General features: G+C 49.6%; 2 protein-coding genes across 5 annotated transcripts in view; one reads left to right on the top strand and one right to left on the bottom strand.

Moving 5' to 3' along the window:
* Nucleotides 1–120, bottom strand: part of MRPL2 (mitochondrial ribosomal protein L2) — a 63,863-nt gene extending 63,743 nt beyond the window's left edge. The window contains exon 1 of the mRNA XM_069236414.1: nt 31–120. The gene's annotated coding sequence lies outside the window, so the exon portion shown is untranslated. The remainder of the gene's footprint in view (nt 1–30) is intronic.
* A 61-nt stretch (nt 121–181) lies between these two features.
* Nucleotides 182–21,494, top strand: part of KLC4 (kinesin light chain 4) — a 364,418-nt gene continuing 343,105 nt past the window's right edge. For 2 of the 4 annotated variants that reach the window (XM_069236409.1, XM_069236412.1), the window contains exon 1: nt 187–477. The gene's annotated coding sequence lies outside the window, so the exon portion shown is untranslated. Of the gene's footprint in view, nt 478–21,494 lie in introns of all 4 variants that reach the window. The other 2 variants (XM_069236408.1, XM_069236411.1) reach the window with 2 other exon arrangements.

The following is a 21,494-nucleotide window of genomic DNA, read 5'->3' as shown; positions in this document are numbered from 1 at the left end:
TCTTGGCTTTAAAAATGGGGAGTCTCCCACCTCAATGGGATCTGTTGACGTATGCAGATGCGGTCATCCCTGCCAGCCAATCACGTGGAACAGAGGTTCTACCGTGCCTCAAGGCAATAACAAAAGGGCCCTCGGCCAATCGGAGGTGTTGATGCAAGCTGCTTCATTTCACAGCCAATGAACAGTTGGTAGGACCACCGGCAGCCAATCCGAAACGACAGATGAGGCACGAGAGCCTGCCATCGTGGAAGACCTGACAACGGTTTTCTCAGCCAGTCTTGGTGCCGCTCTCTTTTCGTGCCTCGCATAGGCCATGCTCCGGCGCTCCTGATTGGCCGAGAGCCCTCGGCCGCAGCAGCACCGGCCCTGCCCCGTCAGTGGCCGTCAGTCGGACTCTGGGCGGAGTCCGGAGGGTGGAGCGGAGCCGGTGCTCGGGAGAGGGAACCCCTGAAGGACCCCGAGACCCCGTCACAGCAGGTAGGAGCTCGCCCAGCCCTGGGGGGGTGCGTGTGCGGGTCACTCCTGGCACGGGGGTCCGTCCCTGCCCCCCTAGCGCCTGTCGGGCTTCGAGGCGCTCTGTGAGCCCTGCACTGCCCTGGGCACAGGCAGGAGGGGTCCCCGTGGGCGACCAGAGGGGCTGCTGTCAGACTCCGGCTGGTTCATCGCCAGCGCATTGCATTCTGGGACTCGTAGTGCACAAGGTAATGCTGCTTACATAGAGCAGACTCCCCTGACCCTGGAGGGGCTGCCAGGCTGGCACATGCCACGTCTGCATCTCTGACCAGGCTCTGGGTACCCAGGGGGGCTGCTGTCAGACTCCGGCTGGTTCATCGCTAGCGCATTGCATTCTGGGACTCGTAGTGCACAAGGTAATGCTGCTTACATAGAGCAGACTCCCCTGACCCTGGAGGGGCTGCCAGGCTGGCACATGCCACGTCTGCATCTCTGACCAGGCTCTGGGTACCCAGGGGGGCTGCTGTCAGACTCCGGCTGGTTCGTCACTAGCGCATTGCATTCTGGGACTCGTAGTGCACAAGGTAATGCTGCTTACATAGAGCAGACTCCCCTGACCCTGGAGGGGCTGCCAGGCTGGCACATGCCACGTCTGGATCTCTGACCAGGCTCTGGGTACCCAGGGGGGCTGCTGTCAGACTCCGGCTGGTTCATCGCTAGCGCATTGCATTCTGGGACTTGTAGTGCACAAGGTAATGCTGCTTACATAGAGCAGACTCTCCTGACCCTGGAGGGGCTGCCAGGCTGGCACATGCCACGTCTGCATCTCTGACCAGGCTCTGGGTACCCAGGGGGGCTGCTGTCAGACTCCGGCTGGTTCGTCACTAGCGCATTGCATTCTGGGACTCGTAGTGCACAAGGTAATGCTGTTTACATAGAGCAGACTCTCCTGACCCTGGAGGGGCTGCCAGGTTGGCACATGCCACGTCTGCATCTCTGACCAGGCTCTGGGTACCCAGGGGGGCTGCTGTCAGACTCCGGCTGGTTCATCGCTAGCGCATTGCATTCTGGGACTTGTAGTGCACAAGGTAATGCTGCTTACATAGAGCAGACTCTCCTGACCCTGGAGGGGCTGCCAGGCTGGCACATGCCACGTCTGGATCTCTGACCAGGCTCTGGTTACCCAGGGGGGCTGCTATCAGACTGGCTGTTTCATCCCCAGCGCATTGCATTGTGGAAGTCGTAATTCACAGAGTAGTGCTGCATACATGGGCTCAGTGAGCAGACTCCCCAGACCCTGAAGGGGTTGCCAGGCTGGCACGTGTGGATCTCTAGCCGGTTCTGGATTGCTAACTAACAGTTATTGGGTCTTACCAAGCTGTACATTGGTAAAGAGGCCCCTAAATGCCCTTCCTCAGGTAGTAATGGTGGCAGGTCAGAGCTGGCAGAAGGTGCCTCACCTGCCTTGAAGCCTCTTTCAGCCCCAGAGTTTGCACCACAAGTGGTGCTGTCGGAGGGAGAGGTGGGTTGCACTCAGAGCCCCATCTTTACTCACTCAGAGGTCTGTTTTAGGAACAAAAACAGAGTCTCACGTATTTTTTAAAGAATTAAATTCTCAGATGTCTAGTCTTTGCAGTGTGCAAGCTGTCTGTAGGAACGTTGTTCCATCTGCAGTAATGTCTGTAACCTGTAGGTCACTAATTATAATCCCATTATACATAGAGATATCCTTACGAGATTTGTAAAGTACATTTTAATTATTGGGACAAAAATAACTTTTTAAAAACAGCTCTATAACAATAAGAGTGATTGTTAATACTGTATGTTGTGTATTTCTTGTTCACCTTGTTAGTAACACCTATACAATATGTGCTCCATATTGTGTGATAGACCACATACCAACACAGTTGACAGTTAATATCTTTCTACAAGTTTTTGAATATTCATAGACCTTCTCCATTTCTTTTTGCAGTGCCAGCTTTTGGGCAGTGTGACCTGTGCCACAGCACAGGGTGGCAAGGTGAAGGGGGTGGACTCGGCGTGACAGGCTGAAGTGAGATAAGAGCGGGCTGCAGAGATCTGTGTGTGCCAGGCATTTTTCAGGGGATAATTTCAACTGCATGATAACTTTTGTGGTTAATGAGCTTGAGGTAGAGATCTGACCTTTTGTTTAGTCACAGTTTGGACCCTTGATATAGTAGCATAGAGGGATAATCTTCCCTCTGCAATAAACAATTTGTGTCATGCAGATTGCAGATGGGCGTTTTATGTGCATAGCTCAGTGGGTTATTGCTTTTGCCACAGATATCCTTTAGTTACTAGGAGTTCATAAGAAACATTCCTTCTAATATAGCACATTGAGCTGTGAACTGGGATGAAAGTGCTGCATGCAAATTGAAAGGCACAGGTTTAGAGCCTCATTGTTCCCCCCCTCAACCTTTTCTCATTCTAAGCTTGCTAAAAGGGTTCCTTTTGGAAGCAGTACAGTGTATTAGTATGCCACACCAGTCATTGTGTTATGTTTATGGAGCTGATTCATGAACACTTTGCGTATGGTCTGCAACACAGACGTGCTGCACACCTAGTGCAAAGTGTTCCTCTGCGGCCGACCTTTCAGAGTAAATCCTGATCCTCAGGGCCGTAGACCCAAAGTAGCACCAGGCTCTACTCTACATGGACGATCTCGCGCAGTCACTCCTGGCTTTCTACACTAGTCCCTTCTGACTCTGGGAGAAAGGGATTGACATAAAACAAATTATGTCTCCTCGAGGCAGGTGTTAAGTTGTCAGAAAGATATATTGTCTTCAAAACTTTGCAACTTTGTATATGTGCTGCTTCGTACATGACACTATTTGCTGGACTGGCACATTTCCAATATAAAAGCTAAGTTTGTCCTCACACAAGGCCCCTGCACTATGGTGCAAGGGTGTGTGCTTTGGCACAAGGCAGCCTAATTCATACCAGCACTAGGGGAGAGAGCAACAGCACTGTATGTAACTAGATATGGTGCTGCGGTGTGCTCTGCTTTTCGATAAACTCATCTTTTGTTATCGTAAAAGCTTTTTTATTTGGCCCCCTCATTTCTCAGGACCAAGCACTCTTAAAATATAAGTCCTACCAGTATGGATGCCATGTGACCCTAGACCTTGTAGTCCTTATTGTATTAAGTACCATTTCCTGTACATTGATTTGCACACGTGTATGACTCATTGTCTCTGTTTGAAGATGTTTGTGATGTAAAGTCCTCTGACAATCTACATGGGGATAAGTGCCCTATAAAATAAGTGAGCATGAGGGGCACCAATGCAGGGTGCTTGTGAGGGAATCCGGGAAGAAGATCCTTGTGGAGGCTCCAACAAAGACTGTTGCACTGGGCGCCACTAATGCTAAAGCCTTTTTTTGCCTTTTTCCCACTCCCTGCCAGATTACTGTTGATACTTTGGAAGTGTTTTATATGCATCCGCGTTTTGTTTTGCCAGTGTGTGTTCAGCTTGAGACCGAGTTCTTTGTCTGTGGTTCATACCTAGCCGTCTGAAAACCAGTAATAAAGGTGTTGATTATAGTGAACAGGTTGATGGACTGCTGGGGCTCAGCGCACGTGCACTCCCTGCAGATTTGCCTGAGACCACAAACTAGTTTCATATAAACCCTCAGGTAGCCGCTCGCTTGCCTCTGAGTTCGTGTCTCAGACCTGGGCTGGTTTCATGTCGGTGCTATTTAAAAAAAGACCGGTTTTTAACTTGTCACGAGGGATATCAATAGTGTGTGACCTTGAGCTGGGTTTGAACAATTGGTAAATGTTGAAGTACTTACTACTTTAATGTGCTATTTCTTATGATGGCTAAATCTTCCTTTTCATGGTCCTTGCTGTTTGAAGTTGAGTATTTGTCTAAGAGATGATGGGCAGTTATGTGTGTCCAGTTCACCAATGCAGAAACCCCTTGGAAATGCACCTAAGCAGAGATGGCAGTTAGAGGAATCACAGACCGCACGGAAGGATGACGGGAAGGGAACACAGGGACCCATCAATTCCCTTGACACAGTATTTACTGTGTGGAGAAACATCTGGGGCTCGCAGAGGTGATAGCTTTGCAAACTTTGAAAGCAAAATGTAAAAGCTTTCACATTGATTTGTGGCAGAGCACGGCTGTTTGGTTCCCGGCTCGAGAGTTCAGTTTTATAAGAGTTCTTGGTATATCGGTGCCATTACCAGTCTGGGATTTTGGTTGATGTTATCAGGATAAACCTCTCTAACTGTGAACATCCAACATTAACAAAATTCATAAATGTGGACTGTTTTTCAAAACATTTTTTTTAATATGGATAGCGATATCCGAAGAACAGACATCCTATATAGCAACACATCATTTTTTCATCTTGTCACTTTGCACTGGGCCGTCACTGTATAGGAGCACGTTTGATATTATGAGATTATGACCTTGTTTTGAAATTACAAAAATAAAATTATGTTTAATCTTCAAAGAATTTCCTTTCAAGAGGGGTTCTAAAACAATAAAACGAGTGGCTCTGAAAGTCGAGGGCGACACTTCCCCTTTGGGGGTCTTTTGCGTCTGATATTGTGTGTACCCGCGCCCCTGGGTTAGCGGTTATCACCCGTATTGTAGACTACTGCTTTGCAAATATCATGCCAGAATACGGTTAAAGCTGAGGTTGTGATGTATGTCTACACACAAGGGGGCCTTGCCCTCTAATCTCATAGCTTAGTCAGTGTGCATAGACCAAGTGATTTAGTCCAACCTTGCAAATTAAATTACCTGAAATCTTTAAATAAACAATTTTCATGTCTTTTGTATATAATAGAAACCATAGGACAGAGTACAGTATTTCAACAACTTTAAAGGCCTGATGTACAAAGCCATTTAGTATTTCTTAATTGCCTGAATTGCAATTTTGGGCCGTTAAGAAACACTAAATGGGCTTTTCAGATGTACAGAGCCCTTTAATGAATCGCAAATTGAGATTTCTACACAGTAGAAATCGCAATTTATGATCCTCTAAATAGGAATTCGCAAATAGGGATTTACCTATTTGTGAATCCTATTTAGATATAGAAAGCATTTCCTAAATACAAATTGAGCATTTAGAAAATGCAATTACCATTGACTCCACGTCGATGTTAACCATGTGCTATAATAAAAAATAAAAAAAAAAGCCCCTAAAGATGCTTTTTAGTTGGAGCCTAGCAGACGCATGCATGCCCTGTTCTCTCGACATGCTGTAGTCTACTGTGTGGGCTTTAACCACGCCCATCTCACTTCCATCACTTTCATTCGTTCCTTGGCCTGCCTTTCAGAATTCCCTTGCTTTCGTAGGTAAATGCTTTATGTGTTTTACCACCTCGGAGACTGACCCTGTTACATGGATTATTGCACGATCGGCCATATACCGTAGTGTGGCACACTACTTTTTTCTTGTACCTGTCCACTTCGCACTCCGTGGCCATATGTTCTTTCTTCCTCTTCCTTGCGTTTGGGCCTGCCGCTGTTTCTTTGTGGTGTCTGCGCTCAAAGGCTGAAGGGGGTTCTTTTTTTTTTTTTTTTTTTTTTTTTAAGGTTTATGTAGCACAAACTTGATCAGAGGAGAGCTTTACACGAGTACCACTTATGTACAAGTTTAACAGTTGAAAAATATACAAACTGGCTCATTTTAAACAGAAAAAACACAGAAATCCTCAATACTGCTCTTCCGGCACAACTGGAGAGCCGATACTACAATATTCATTGCACTCAGGAAACTTGACTCATAATGCTTTGCAGGGCATTTATTTCACAAAACATTTTTTTGCCCCTAACTCAGCCTATGGTGGTTCTACAACAATGGAACCACCCCCAAAATGATCAGCACAGCACACTCTTTCTGTCTAGGCCATATCTGGGTCCTCACACTAGGTTGGGTGGGAGGGAGCAAAATAATAACCTCTCCCACCATTCATTATCTTTTTAAGCTGTCATGGGTGGAGCTTTTGTTTTACAGCTGGGAGTAGTTTTTGTTTTTAAGGGCCTTGTTTGTAATATTATTGCAGTAGGCCTGTTAGCCTTGTTAATGTGTAAGGCACTACACCCTCTAGGGACAAAAAATATGGTTACCCTGCGTTACTTTCTTCCATTCTGTTGTTATATGTTATGCTCCTTAGGGGCTGAATATATGGTTATATGACCATGTTTGTTACAAATGCTATTTTTATGGTGGTGCCCCCTAAAGGTTGTTCTGAACATTACTGTTAAGTTACTACAATATTCGATGCACTCAGAAACTCATCTCCTAATGCTTTGCGAGGCATTCCTTTTACAAAACATGTTTGCCCATAACTCTTCCTGTCATAGTCCTATGACAATGGGACCACCATCAAAACGTTCGGCACCACACACTCTTTCTAAGTCGTGCCTGGGTCCCACACTAGGTTGAGGGCACCCCAGAAGACTAACCTCTCCCACCATTCAGTGACGTTTTAAGCTCTCTCATGGCTGGAGCTTTTGTTTTACAGCTGGGAGTAGTTTGTGTTTTAAGGGCTTTGTTTGTAATATTATTCTAGTAGGCCTGAAAATGTGTAATGCACTATGCTCCCCAGGGCTCATTATGTGGTTACACTGCATATCATTCTGTTTTTATGTGGTTATTCCCTCTAGGAATTGACTGTATGATTACATGACCATGTTTCTTCCAAATGCTGTTTTTAATGTGGTGCCCTCTAAGGACAGTTCTGAGCATTAGAGTTTAATGCCAGGTGTATGAAGGAATGCACAAACACAACGTTTATTTCTGATAAAGGTTTTTATTGGGTTTAGATGATGATTGTATATGTTTAATTTATCTCTCCTAATTGCACTTATGACCATGATTCATGCCAACATACCATCTTTATTACACTGACTATTTGAACACTTTTGATGTGTTTGGGTGACCCTTCTAGGGGGGTCACCAGTGGTTGCACAATGTCTGCTATGGTATGTTCGATCTGCCACTGTAATGTACTCCGTGGCTAAATACTTTCATGGTCCCAAAGGCGAGACCTGCTTGTGTAAAGTACAACAGAGCACACACATGCCCCTGGGTCATGTGTGTTCTACATGCGCACCACTATTTTTGAGGTGATTCATGTTTTTTTTTTTTTTTTGCCCATAGCCATCCTTGGTTTTGCATTTCCAAAATAGCAATTTCCTTATGAGAAATTGCTATTGTGGAAATGCAAAACCGGCCCATTGTCACAAATGGTAAGCGATTTCTTAATTGTGATTTCCTAATAGCGGTTCCTACGTTGTAGGAATCGCTATTAGGAAATTGGTATTTAGGTATATATCATTTTGCATTTCCTAAATAATGATTTCTCTGGATTTGCAGTGTAGGAAATGCAAAAGTGAATCTATGTACATCTGACCCATAATTACTCACAAGGGTTGATAACATTAAGAAAAGGATTTTTCCTTCATCAATCAGGTAACCATGTCCTTTACTAAAAGAGGTGATCAAGAGTGCACCCAATAAACACCAGTGGAAATGTGGAGATAGCCAAAACAATTGGAAAAAATATGATGAAACAATTACAGAAATTACAATAATTATGACCAAAAACAATAAAGAAAAAGATACAATAGTTCTAACCACCAATAATCTCGTGGGACGCCAGTCCAAATTATTCAGCTCATGCACGTGATGAAGACTTATTATGCACTTGAGATCCCACTCTGAATGTATGATGGGAAAAAGTTTGGAAAATGAGAGGTGCTGGGGTCCAGTTAGTCAATCCTTTTTGCTCTTCCAAAATGATTTGGGAGATGTACAGTTTACAAACTTTAGCCCCAATAACTTCAATGTGTTTGGACCTCTGACCTTTTATAGGCGTCCCCAGCACCAGGGGTGGTGAAATATTGTGATCCGCCCATAGAATTGGCAGAAATCTTTCAGGCTCCGCGCTTGTATCACTGAGTTCCAGCAACATTTCGCCAATGCTCGCGTTGCCAGATTTCTCCTAGCACATGGCTCCAAAATGGTAAGTTGGCGAGTGAGATTTGGTGTCCCCTGGCTTGATTTTCAGTGAAAAGGAGGGCATCCAGCAAGAGATTTCCAAGGCGGGCGGTCACCACCGTTCGCGGTCAGAGTACTGTAGCTCATGTAGAAAACCTACACGAGCGGCAGCTATATCAGCTCGAGTAGTTGGCCCTCTGGTGCACCAAGGAGAACCATCCGCACTGATTTTTCAGCGTGGAATGCGCTCCTGACGCTAAATCACAAATTGAGCAGCTTGACGTGCCGATGTCTGCCCGTTGGGGAACTCTGTGAATCTCGCTGAGGTTTTATGTAACTCCGCGGAGTCACATTGCACAAGTTTCACCTGCCCCTGCTCAGAACGTGGGCTGATGGGCCTCTTCTTCCGCAGAAGATCATTTACATGCCTTCTTCATTAAATGTGTTTTTGTCAAACAAGCTGTCTTTCCGGTGCAGGTAAGCAGGACCTCACTATATACTTAAGTATGATTAATGCAATACCTCCGGCATGTGCAACAGTTTGTTTGAGAGTGTCTGGGATTAAAACCAACAATTTGGAAAAGAGGAAAACAACAGAAAATGAGGGGGCGGGCGAGGGCACAACAGCATATGTCCCATGTCAGAAAGCAGTAGAAACGGCTTCTGTAAGAGCAGAGTCCAACTCGATACCAGGATAATGACGAACACCAAACCCCTTTAAATTGCCAATATCAGGGGAGGAGAGAAGCACAGAAAACACTGAAAGAGATCAGTAACAGATACCACCCCCTTCCTTGGCAGGCGGACTGATCATCCTTCAAAGGTTCTGTGGAAGTAAAGATTATCTACTGAGCCAAAAGGTGTAGCCAGGGACAGCTACACCAGGACAACTTCTTGTAGTCGCTGTGGGAGTTAGCAGTGTTTGGGTCAGAATGAAAAGTATGACATGGACTTTCTGCTTGCTCACAGTGGAGGGACTCAGGCTGTCCCAGGAAGGAGACCGTGATCCCCTCCACGGATGGGCAGTATTGGTTGTCGGTTCAAATCAACCATGGGAGGCCATTCAGCTGAGAGGCAGATCGATATGTGCCCTTCCATCATCAATAGTAAATTACATCAGGCTCGTCTGAGCACGTCCCCAGGCACACAATTCATCAGCTGATTACCACTTGCCAGGGAACTTAATCTGCTGTGACTGTTGTAATTTACAAGAACTCTGCGCCCTTGCAGATTGCTCAAGGACGCTCGAGTATCCTATTCTAGCTCTCAGTTGGAGTTCCTCTGAGTCATGTATTGGTGAGTGGTGACCGTGAATCCCTTGTGCCGTGTGAAGATCCCTTGCACCGTGTGAAGATCCCTTGCACCGTGTGAAGATCCCTTGCACCGTGTGAAGATCCCTTGCACCGTGTGAAGATCCCTTGCACCGTGTGAAGATCCCTTGCGCCGTGTGAAGATGCCTGTGAAGATCTCTTGCGCCGCGTGAAGGCCCCTCGCGCCTCGTGAAGCTCCCTGATGGCAGCGCCACGACCTTGCTAAAGACCAGAAGGCGCTATTGGCAGGGTCTGCCTCTGGTGATGAGGGTGGGTGACTGCAGAGAGGTGGCTGCAAGCGCTGGGCGGTCCTGCTCAGGTTAAGTAGCAGCGCTTTGCATTTCTTTTATTTGTAGCATCCTTCCCTAGAAGCCTCTTTCTAAGCCCCAGAGCTGGTGTGGGGGGACAGACCTCCAGCTGTGGTGTGCATCCTGCCCGGAGGTTCTCGGGTGCACCCACCGCACCCTGGAGGTGCAGGCGATGAGAGCGCGACTGAAGCCGAGGGTGATAGTTCTTGTCTGATGTGAATGAGCTCCGGCTCGTCGGGACCGGACATGTATGGTATTTTGGAGAGCTGCCATCTCGGGGAGTCAGCACCCCGTTTCAGTTTGTTAGTGTGGGGGCCAGTGCTGAGACTGGAGACAGACTCCGGAGCATCTGCTCATCGTGGTGTGTGCTTCTGAATGAGTATCATCTGCAGTAAGGGGCTTGCCCGTTGTTGAGGACTGAGCCAGGCCTCGTGGGGTGAGTACCCCCGGATTCGGGGTCTGCACCTCCCGGCTGAGAACTCTCAGGCTTCTGCTCCTCAGTAAATCTTGTCTCTATTTTATTTGTATTAAAGGTATTTTATAAACTGTGGCCCTGGCTCCGGAGGGCAGAGCCCCCTAGGGTACAGAGACTGGCATGTAGGTATGTTGGCAATGAAAAGTCAAGTTACCGACGTGAAGAGCGCAGAACAGAACGCGGGACATTATTGTGGGTTTGGCAGCGGTGAGTGGTGGCCCCAGGAACAGGATGGCAGACATAGATGTCCGCGACAATGTGTGTGGATAATGTGTGCTGGTCCCCCCCTCTGGATCTTACACGAGGGACCAGCCAGGGCCGTCAGTCACAAGTGTACATCAGTCCGGGAACCCCGGGATAGTGAGGGACAGCCTTCTGGACTTTCTATTCTGGCTGCAGCATCCGTTTCATAGCACTTCGTTACTAGGTAACAAAAATAACATACGGGAGACAAAGTCTCTCTTTGGAGGAGAGAAGGGCCCCGAGAATAGAGAACAGGGGCCCGATGAAGAGAGCCGTGCTGGGGTCAGGCCATGGAGAGGCTTTGCCGCCTCTTCCCGAGGGGCTCCAGGGCCGTCCCTGCTCGGACAGATACTGCAGTGTTTTCTCCAAATGTTCGCCTCCTGAGGCCAGAGTGCTGCACGGTCCTGAAAGTCTGCTCGCAGGAGCATTGGGGGGCCTTGGAGATGCGCACTACACACAAGTAGGGTGTCCAGGCCTGGGGAGTCGCAGAAAGGTCTTAGAGCCCTGCCCACAGACAGCATGTGGGTCCAACCCTTCTGGGGGTTAGGGGTCTTAAACCCTGCTCACAGCAGCATGTGCTAATACCCTTCTAGAGTTTGAGAGGGCTTAAACCCTGCTCACAGCAGCATGTGCTAATACCCTTCTGGAGTTTGAGAGGGCTTAAACCCTGCTCACAGCAGCATGTGCTAATACCCTTCTGGAGTTTGAGAGGTCTTAAACCCTGCTCACAGCAGCATGTGGTAATACCCTTGTGAGGGTTTGAAAGGCCTTTAAAAACCTGGTCACAGCAGCATGTGGTAATACCCTTGTCAGGGTTTTAAGGGCCTTTAAAGCCTTCTCACAGCAGCATGTGGTAATACCCTTGTGAGGGTTTGGAAGGTCTTTAAAGCCCTGCTCACAGCAGCATGTGGTAATACCCTTGTGAGGGTTTGAAAGGCCTTTAAAGCCCTGCTCACAGCAGCATGTGGTAATACCCTTGTCAGGGTTTGAAAGGCCTTTAAAACCCTGCTCACAGCAGCATGTGGTAATACCCTTGTGAGGGTTTGAGAGGTCTTAAACCCTGCTCAAGCAGCATGTGGTAATACCTTTGTGAGGGTTTGAGAGGTCTTAAACCCTGCTCACAGCAGCAAGTGGTAATACCCTTCTGGGGTTTGAGAGGTCTTAAACCCTGCTCACAGAAGCATGTGGTAATACCCTTCTGGGGTTTGAGAGGGCTTAAACCCTGCTCACAGCAGCATGTGGTAATACCCTTGTGAGGGGTTGAAAGGCCTTTAAAGCGCTGGTCACAGCAGCATGTGGTAATACCCTTGTGAGGGTTTGAAGGGCCTTTAAAGCCCTGGTCACAGCAGCATGTGGTAATAGCCTTGTCCGGGTTTGAAAGGCCTTTAATGCCCTGCTCACAGCAGCATGTGGTAATACCCTTGTGAGGGTTTGGAAGGCCTTTAAAGCCCTGCTCACAGCAGCATGTGGTAATACCCTTGTGAGGGTTTGAAAGGCCTTTAAAGCCCTGCTCACAGCAGCATGTGGATAGTGCCCTTGTTTGAGAGTTGCAGAGGTCTTTGAGCCCTGCTCGCCCACATCATGTGGGTCCGCCTGTTGTGGGAGTTTGAGGTCGTAGAGCCCTGCTCACAGCATGTGGGTAGAGCTCTTGTAGGGGGGTCACAGATGTCTTGGAGCCCTGCTCACAGTCAGCGTGTGAGTCAGACCCTAGTGGAGGGTTGCAGAGGTCTTAGAGCTCCCCCTTCCAGGCAGCGTGTGAGTCAGACACTTGGGTTTTGAGAGCCCTTTAGAGCCCTACTCAAAGGCAGCGTGTAGGTAGAACCCTTGTTGGGGTTTTAGAGGCATTTAGAGCCTCCCCTCCCAGGCAGCATGTGGGTCAGACCCTGCAGGGGTTTGACAGGCTTTGTCGTAAGTACCCTGCTCACAGGCAGCATGTGGGGTATACAGGCTTGGGAGTTTCAGGTGTTGTGGATATGTGGGATGTACATGAGTGTGGTTTTAGAGGTCCTGCTCCAATGAGAACCGTACAGGCCAGGTCTTCCTTCTTGGACCCAGCCATATGTAAATCAGTCTTGACCCTGCTCCTCCTGGGAACAGTCCAGCCCGAATTTCCGAGCCAGGTCCTCCCATGAGGAACAGGGTCAAGACTGATTTGCATATGTCTGGGTCCAAACTCGGATGGCATGGTGAGCAAAAGAGCGATGGATTAAACCCAGATCTGTGACTGGGGTGAGTGTTTGAAAAGTTTCAGCACTCCGTCCGTCATCTTGAGTTGCCCAGACAACAAGCAACCCAGGCAGGATCTTTGTCACCCTTATTAGGACGCATCAGCCAGGGATAGCTTTGTTTCAGTGGCATAGTGTGCATGAGATCCACAGTCCCGGGTACTGAAGCGTCAAGACTGATTTGCATATGGCTTGGTCCAAACTGAGGTGGGATGGTGCGCAGAATAACGATGGACTGGAGTGCAGTCCTGAGAAGTTACCAGTGGCTGAGATTAATTCAAGCATTCCATCCATCTCTTTTATGTCCTACAGTCCACGGGCAGCATTTAACTTCTAATCCCCGTGTGCACTCAGTACCATATCACAGGAACTTATAGGTAAGCTAACTAAGTATATTAAGATTGTCAATTCAACCATGTATGAAGGGGGGGCACGGGCACTTTACCACTGGTTAGCAGATATAAAGTTCACAGCGTTTTAACACCAGCAAACGTGTAGGGTCAAAAAAGATTAAATATACGGAGTTAGCATGCAGAAAATGTGGATTCCTACATAGACCACAATGGTAATGTATGCACTGAGAAGCCGGTTCGTGCCTTCAGTGCTCAGAGTTAAAATACCGGCCGCCTTTAGCAGAAAAAAGAGGAGAGGAGCCATGCGAAAAAAAATTGTCTACAGCGATCTATAAGTTTTCGGGTGTTCATTCATATGATTTTGGGTTAATTGCCTTTGGAGCCTGCTAACAAGAGGCTTCACAGTCCGCTTGTAGCAAGGGTCGGTAGAGACCTTCAGAGCCTCCTAACAAGAGGCTTGGCACAGTACACTTGGGGGCAGGGTTAGTAGATGCCTTTAGATCCTGCTAACAAGAGGCTTGTAGCAAGGGTAGGTAGACGCCTTCAGAGCCTGCTAACAAGAGGCTTGCTCACAGTGCGCTTGTGGCAAGGGTCGGTAGATACCACAGAGCCTGCTTACAAGAGGCTTCACAGTCCGCTTGTGGGAAGGGTCGCTAGACGCCTTCAGAGCCTGCTAACAAGAGGCTTGCTCACAGTGCGCTTGTGGGAAGGGTCGGTAGATACCTTCAGAGCCTGCTAACAAGAGGCTTGGCGCAGTCCGCTTTTGGCAAGGGTCGGTAGACGCCTTCAGAGCCTGCTAACAAGAGGCTTGTAGCAAGGGTCGGTAGATGCCTTCAGAACCTGCTAACAAGAGGCTTGGCGCAGTCCGCTTGTAGCAAGGGTCGGTAGATACCCTCAGAGCCTGCTAACAAGAGGCTTGTAGCAAGGGTCCGTAGTTACCTTCAGAGCCTGCTAACAAGAGGCTTGGCGCAGTCCGCTTGTAGCAAGGGTCGGTAGATACCCTCAGAACCTGCTAACAAGAGGCTTGTGGGAAGGGTCGGTAGACGCCTTCAGAGTCTCCTAACAAGAGGCTTGCTCACAGTCCGCTTGTGGGAAGGGTCGGTAGACGCCTTCAGAGCCTGCTAACAAGAGGCTTGGCGCAGTCCGCTTGTAGCAAGGGTCGGTAGATACCCTCAGAGCCTGCTAACAAGAGGCTTGGCGCAGTCTGCTTGTAGCAAGGGTCGGTAGATACCCTCAGAGCCTGCTAACAAGAGGCTTGGCGCAGTCCGCTTGTAGTAAGGGTCGGTAGATACCCTCAGAGCCTGCTAACAAGAGGCTTGGCGCAGTCTGCTTGTAGCAAGGGTCGGTAGTTACCCTCAGAGCCTGCTAACAAGAGGCTTGGCGCATTCCGCTTGTAGCAAGGGTCGGGAGACGCCGTCAGAGCCTGCTAACAAGAGGCTTGTAGCAAGGGTCGGTAGTTACCTTCAGAGCCTGCTAACAAGAGGCTCGCTCACAGTCCGCTTGTAGCAAGGGTCGGTAGATACCTTCAGAGCCTGCTAACAAGAGGCTTGTAGCAAGGGTCGGTAGACGCCGTCAGAGCCTGCTAACAAGAGTCTTGTAGCAAGGGTCGTTAGTTACCATCAGAGCCTGCTAACAAGAGGCTTGCTCACGGTCCGCTTGTGGGAGGGGTCGGTAGATACCCTCAGAGCCTGCTAACAAGAGGCTTGTAGCAAGGGTCGGTAGATACCCTCAGAGCCTGCTAACAAGAGGCTTCACAGTCCGCTTGTAGCAAGGGTCTGTAGATACCTTCAGAGCCTGCTAACAAGAGGCTTGTAGCAAGGGTCGGTAGACGCCTTCAGAGTCTCCTAACAAGAGGCTTGTAGCAAGGGTCGGTAGATGCCTTCAGAACCTGCTAACAAGAGGCTTGGCGCAGTCCGCTTGTAGCAAGGGTCGGTAGATACCCTCAGAGCCTGCTAACAAGAGGCTTGGCGCAGTCCGCTTGTGGGAAGGGTCGGTAGATGCCTTCAGAGCCTGCTAACAAGAGGCTTGCTCACGGTCCGCTTGTAGCAAGGGTCGGTAGATACCCTCAGAGCCTGCTAACAAGAGGCATGCTCACAGTCCGCTTGTAGCAAGGGTCCGTAGTTACCTTCAGAGCCTGCTAACAAGAGGCTTGGCGCAGTCCGCTTGTAGCAAGGGTCGGTAGATACCCTCAGAACCTGCTACCAAGAGGCTTGTGGGAAGGGTCGGTAGACGCCTTCAGAGTCTCCTAACAAGAGGCTTGCTCACAGTCCGCTTGTAGCAAGGGTCAGTAGATAGCTTCAGAGCCTGCTAACAAGAGGCTTGTAGCAAGGGTCGGTAGACGCCTTCAGAGTCTCCTAACAAGAGGCTTGCTCACAGTCCGCTTGTGGGAAGGGTTGGTAGACGCCTTCAGAGCCTGCTAACAAGAGGCTTGGCGCAGTCCGCTTGTAGCAAGGGTCGGTAGATACCCTCAGAGCCTGCTAACAAGAGGCTTGGCGCAGTCTGCTTGTAGCAAGGGTCAGTAGATACCCTCAGAGCCTGCTAACAAGAGGCTTGGCGCAGTCCGCTTGTAGCAAGGGTCGGTAGTTACCCTCAGAGCCTGCTAACAAGAGGCTTGGCGCAGTCCGCTTGTAGCAAGGGTCGGTAGACGCCGTCAGAGCCTGCTAACAAGAGGCTTGTAGCAAGGGTCGGTAGTTACCTTCAGAGCCTGCTAACAAGAGGCTCGCTCACAGTCCGCTTGTAGCAAGGGTCGGTAGATACCTTCAGAGCCTGCTAACAAGAGGCTTCACAGTCCGCTTGTAGCAAGGGTCTGTAGATACCTTCAGAGCCTGCTAACAAGAGGCTTGTAGCAAGGGTCGGTAGACGCCTTCAGAGTCTCCTAACAAGAGGCTTGCTCACAGTCCGCTTGTGGGAAGGGTCGGTAGACGCCTTCAGAGCCTGCTACCAAGAGGCTTGTAGCAAGGGTCGGTAGTTACCTTCAGAGCCTGCTAACAAGAGGCTTGTAGCAAGGGTCGGTAGACGCCTTCAGAGTCTCCTAACAAGAGGCTTGCTCACAGTCCGCTTGTGGCAAGGGTCGGTAGATACCTCCAGAGCCTGCTAACAATAGGCTTGGCGCAGTCCGCTTGTGGGAAGGGTCGGTAGATACCCTCAGAGCCTGCTAACAAGAGGCTTGGCGCAGTCCGCTTGTAGCAAGGGTCGGTAGATACCTCCAGAGCCTGCTAACAATAGGCTTGGCGCAGTCCGCTTGTGGGAAGGGTCGGTAGATACCCTCAGAGCCTGCTAACAAGAGGCTTGGCGCAGTCCGCTTGTGGGAAGGGTCAGTAGATACCCTCAGAGCCTGCTTACAAGAGGCTTGGCGCAGTCCGCGTGTGGGAAGGGTCGGTAGATACCCTCAGAGACTGCTAGCAAGAGGCTTGTAGCAAGGGTCGGTAGATGCCTTTGGAGCCTGCTAACAAGAGGCTTGTAGCAAGGGTTTCTAGATACCCTCAGAGCCTGCTAACAAGAGGCTTGTAGCAAGGGTCGCTAGATACCCTCAGAGCCTGCTAACAAGAGGCTTGCTCACGGTCCGCTTGTAGCAAGGGTCGGTAGATACCTTCAGAGCCTGCTAACAAGAGGCTTGCTCACAGTCCGCTTGTGGCAAGGGTCGGTAGACGCCTTCAGAGTCTCCTAACAAGAGGCTTGGCGCAGTCCGCTTGTGGGAAGGGTCGGTAGATACCTTCAGAGCCTGCTAACAAGAGGCTTGGCGCAGTCCGCTTGTGGGAAGGGTCGGTAGACGCCTTCAGAGTCTCCTAACAAGAGGCTTGGCGCAGTCCGCTTGTGGGAAGGGTCGGTAGATACCTTCAGAGCCTGCTAACAAGAGGCTTATTGCAAGGGTCGGTAGATACCCTCAGAGCCTGCTAACAAGAGGCTTGCTCACAGTCCGTTCATGGCAAGGGTCGGTAGATACCCTCAGAGCCTGCTAACAAGAGGCTTGCTCACAGTCCGTTCATGGCAAGGGTCGGTAGATACCCTCATAGCCTGCTAACAAGAGGCTTGCTCACGGTCCGTTCATGGCAAGGGTCGGTAGATACCCTCAGAGCCTGCTAACAAGAGGCTTGGCGCAGTCTGCTTGTAGCAAGGGTCGGTATATACCCTCAGAGCCTGCTAACAAGAGGCTTGGCGCAGTCCGCTTGTGGGAAGGGTCGGTAGATACCCTCAGAGCCTGCTAACAAGAGGCTTGGCGCAGTCCGCTTGTGGGAAGGGTCGGTAGATACCCTCAGAGCCTGCTAACAAGAGGCTTGGCGCAGTCCGCTTGTGGGAAGGGTCGGTAGATACCCTCAGAGCCTGCTAACAAGAGGCTTGCTCACAGTCCGTTCATGGCAAGGGTCGGTAGATACCCTCAGAGCCTGCTAACAAGAGGCTTGCTCACGGTCCGTTCATGGCAAGGGTCGGTAGATACCCTCAGAGCCTGCTAACAAGAGGCTTGGCGCAGTCTGCTTGTAGCAAAGGCCGGTAGATACCCTCAGAGCCTGCTAACAAGAGGCTTGGCGCAGTCCGCTTGTGGGAAGGGTCGGTAGATACCCTCAGAGCCTGCTAACAAGAGGCTTGGCGCAGTCCGCTTGTGGGAAGGGTCGGTAGATACCCTCAGAGCCTGCTAACAAGAGGCTTGGCGCAGTCCGCTTGTAGCAAGGGCCGGTAGAAACCCTCAGAGCCTGCTAACAAGAGGCTTGTAGCAAGGGTCGGTAGATACCCTCAGAGCCTGCTAACAAGAGGCTTGGCGCAGTCCGCTTGTAGCAAGGGTCGGTAGATACCCTCAGAGCCTTGTAACAAGAGGCTTGCTCACAGTGCGCTTGTAGTAAGGGTCGGTAGATACCTTCAGAGCCTGCTAACAAGAGGCTTGTAGCAAGGGTCGGTAGATACCCTCAGAGCCTGCTAACAAGAGGCTTGGCGCAGTCCGCTTGTAGCAAGGGTCGGTAGATACCCTCAGAGCCTTGTAACAAGAGGCTTGCTCACAGTGCGCTTGTAGTAAGGGTCGGTAGATACCTTCAGAGCCTGCTAACAAGAGGCTTGTAGCAAGGGTCAGTAGATACCTTCAGAGCCTGCTAACAAGAGGCTTGGCGCAGTCCGCTTGTGGGAAGGGTCGGTAGATACCCTCAGAGCCTGGTCACGTGAACCTTGGGGGCAGTACACACAGTGTTACTGTGGTTGATGTCTGGCCAAGCGGTGATACTGGGGTGTATGGGGTGGTTTGTGTCTTTGTGAAGAGAAGTGTTTCATCTTTTGAGATATAATTGGTGCGTTTTGTTTCAGATTTCAGGGCGTTTCACCCAAAGCACACCACAGACCTGGAGTTGGGCTCTGTGTGAGTGTGTGTGCCAACCCTGGGGCATCATTGGCGCTGGCAGAAGCAGATGTTTCTTAATGTGAACCACCTCTGAGGTGTGAAGCTGAGGGTATCCCATCTGTGGCGGTAGTGTGACATTCATCCGCCCACGTCGAGTGCATGAAGAGGAAGCTATTGAACGCTGTACTGGAGTATCTTCTAGCACAGTGCTGGTCGGATTGGAAGGTACTGCGAGTGGAGTTAGCTATAGAGGGTGTGTCATGGGGGGGGGCTTAGCTGGCAGGGAATGTACCATTGAGCCGCATTGGCAGGTGCAGTTAGCTGGAGTGGAATGTAGTCATGATGGTCTCATCTGCAGTGGAATCGGCCACGGGTCATTGTTGGCTCTAGGGGGTGTATTAATGAGTGCAGATGCCTGTGATGGAATGTACCTTGAACATTGTTAGCTGTGATGGAATGTACCATTGGCCGTTGTTAGCTGTAATGGAATGTACCATTGGCCGTTGTTAGCTGTAATGGAATGTACCATTGACCGTTGTTAGCTGTAATGGAATGTACCATTGAGTGGTGTTAGCTGTATGGGATGTACCATTGAACATTGTTAGCTGTTTTGGAAGGTAATATTGAGTGGTATTAGCTGTAATGGAATGTACCATTGACCGTTGTTAGCTCTAATGGAATGTACCATTGAGTGGTGTTAGCTGTATGGGATGTACCATTGAACATTGTTAGCTGTTTTGGAAGGTAATATTGAGTGGTATTAGCTGTAATGGAATGTACCATTGACCGTTGTTAGCTCTAATGGAATGTACCATTGAGTGGTGTTAGCTGTATGGGATGTGTCGATGACCTCTGTCGGGTGTAATGGAATATTTGGAGCATAATAGCGATGGTTGACTGCTGTGAGCTGTAATGGAATGTACCACTGGCGCATTAGCTGCAGGGGATGTGCTGATGAGCACAGTCAGTTATAACTGGATGTGTCGGGGCATGTAGTGGAACCGATGACTGAGTGTTGTTCAGTGATTAGTTACCCAGAGTGCATAGGGGCACTGCCGACTCGGGTACTTATCCTCCCACTGTGTTCTGCATCACACTCATTGTGTGTTTTCAGGCCTGGGTGCGACATAACCCAGACCAGTCTGGAGTTTCTTACTAGTAATAAAAGAACGAATGGATTGTGGCTCAAGGCGCTTCTGGTGGCTGCAGTTAGTTTACGCAGTTCACATGTTTGTGGAAGCGATGGGCCCTAAGTGCAGTGCATGTGGTAAGATGTATTCCCTGAGTCCTAGGACTCGAGCTGCAATCTACTGCCAAGGCCCAGATAGGCCAAACCCGGGCTGGAGCTTCTTGTGCCCCCGTTAATAGGGGCCTGGCCGCCTGGCAATTTAATCTTGACTGCTCCTGTTCGCGCAAGATCAAGTCTGATTTACTGTTGACTGGTCTGTCTGGAGTGACTTAGTGAACAAACACACAGTGGAGTGGAATGCGACCAAAGTAACGACCAGTGGTTCAGGTTAATTCAAACATTACCCCTGGCACCTTCTGTTGTTCTGACTATAGCAAAGCATCTCATCTTTAAGCTGCCAGCTGCACCCACGTTTCTTGCACTCTGCCCGCTTACAATTTGACGGCACCAAATATGTGGATGCCAGTTCTTGGGGTCTGCTTGTATGCTGTGGGCACAGTGATCAGGGATAGAAGGCTTTGTCCTCTGCTTGCAGGTGATGTGGAGAGGGTATGATGATGCAAGGCTGCAGGTGTGTGGCAGCTTCTGTGTTTAGACCTTCCAGCACACTGTGCGAGTCCGGTTCTTGGTGTGCCAGGATCTGGACAGTGTACTGTTGGCATGGTTGCCTTCTCCTGATGTGGCTGCATAGATGTTGCACTGTTGGCGAGGTGTCCTGCTCTGCCAATATAGATGTAGTCATGTTGGTCTGGTTGCCTTCTCCTGGTGTGGCTGTATAGATGTGGCACTGTTGGCAAGGTGCCCTGCTAAGCTTATGTAGATGTGGTCACTTCTCCTGGTGTGGCTGTATAGATGTTGCACTGTCGGCAAGGTGTCCTGCTCAGCTGATGTAGGTGTGGTCACTTCTCCTGGTGTGGCTGTATAGATGTGGCACTGTGGATGAGATGTCCTGCTCTGCCAGTATAGATGTAGTCATGTTGGTCTGGTTGCCCTCTCCTGCTGTGGCTGTAAAGACGAGGCACTGTGGATGAGATGTCCTGCTCTGCTGATGTTTTTCGCTGTAGTTGGTGCTTTCCTAGAGTGCTTGCTCTGCTCCTGGTGTAGCTGGGTGTAGATGTTGCTCCGTTGGTGTGATGCTATGCTGTTTCTGGGTGTGGATATTGTACTGTTGGTCTGTTTGCCTGGTCAGCCTTGTGTGGCGGAGTGTAAATATAGCACCATGGGTGAAGTTGCTCCACTCTTGCTTGCTGTAGATGTAGTCGTGTTGGTCTCTTTTGCTGTGGGCTGTATAGATGTTGTACTGGGGATGAGATGTTTTGCTCTGCTGATGTAGATGTCGTTTTGTTGGTCTGGTTGCCTTCTTCTGGTACAACTGTATAGAGGTGGCACTGTGAGTGAGGTTTACTGCTCTGCTGTGTTTCTGTGTAGTTGGTGCATTCCTGGTGTGCTTTAGTGTAGATGGTGTAGATGTGCAGTTGCCCAGCTCCTGCTGGTTGTAGAGGTCACTTTGGTGATTTTGTCCACTCCTCCTGATTCACATAAAGCTGGTTAGTTGGATGTAGAGGCCACTGTTGGTGATGCTGCCCACTCCTCCGGATGTAGGTATTGCTGTGCTGGTGTGGTTGTTGCGTCCTC

The sequence above is a fragment of the Pleurodeles waltl genome, chromosome 5 (assembly GCF_031143425.1).
Source record: "Pleurodeles waltl isolate 20211129_DDA chromosome 5, aPleWal1.hap1.20221129, whole genome shotgun sequence".
In the NCBI taxonomy this organism is placed as follows: domain Eukaryota; kingdom Metazoa; phylum Chordata; class Amphibia; order Caudata; family Salamandridae; genus Pleurodeles; species Pleurodeles waltl.
This window is presented reverse-complemented; position numbering and strand designations above follow the sequence as displayed.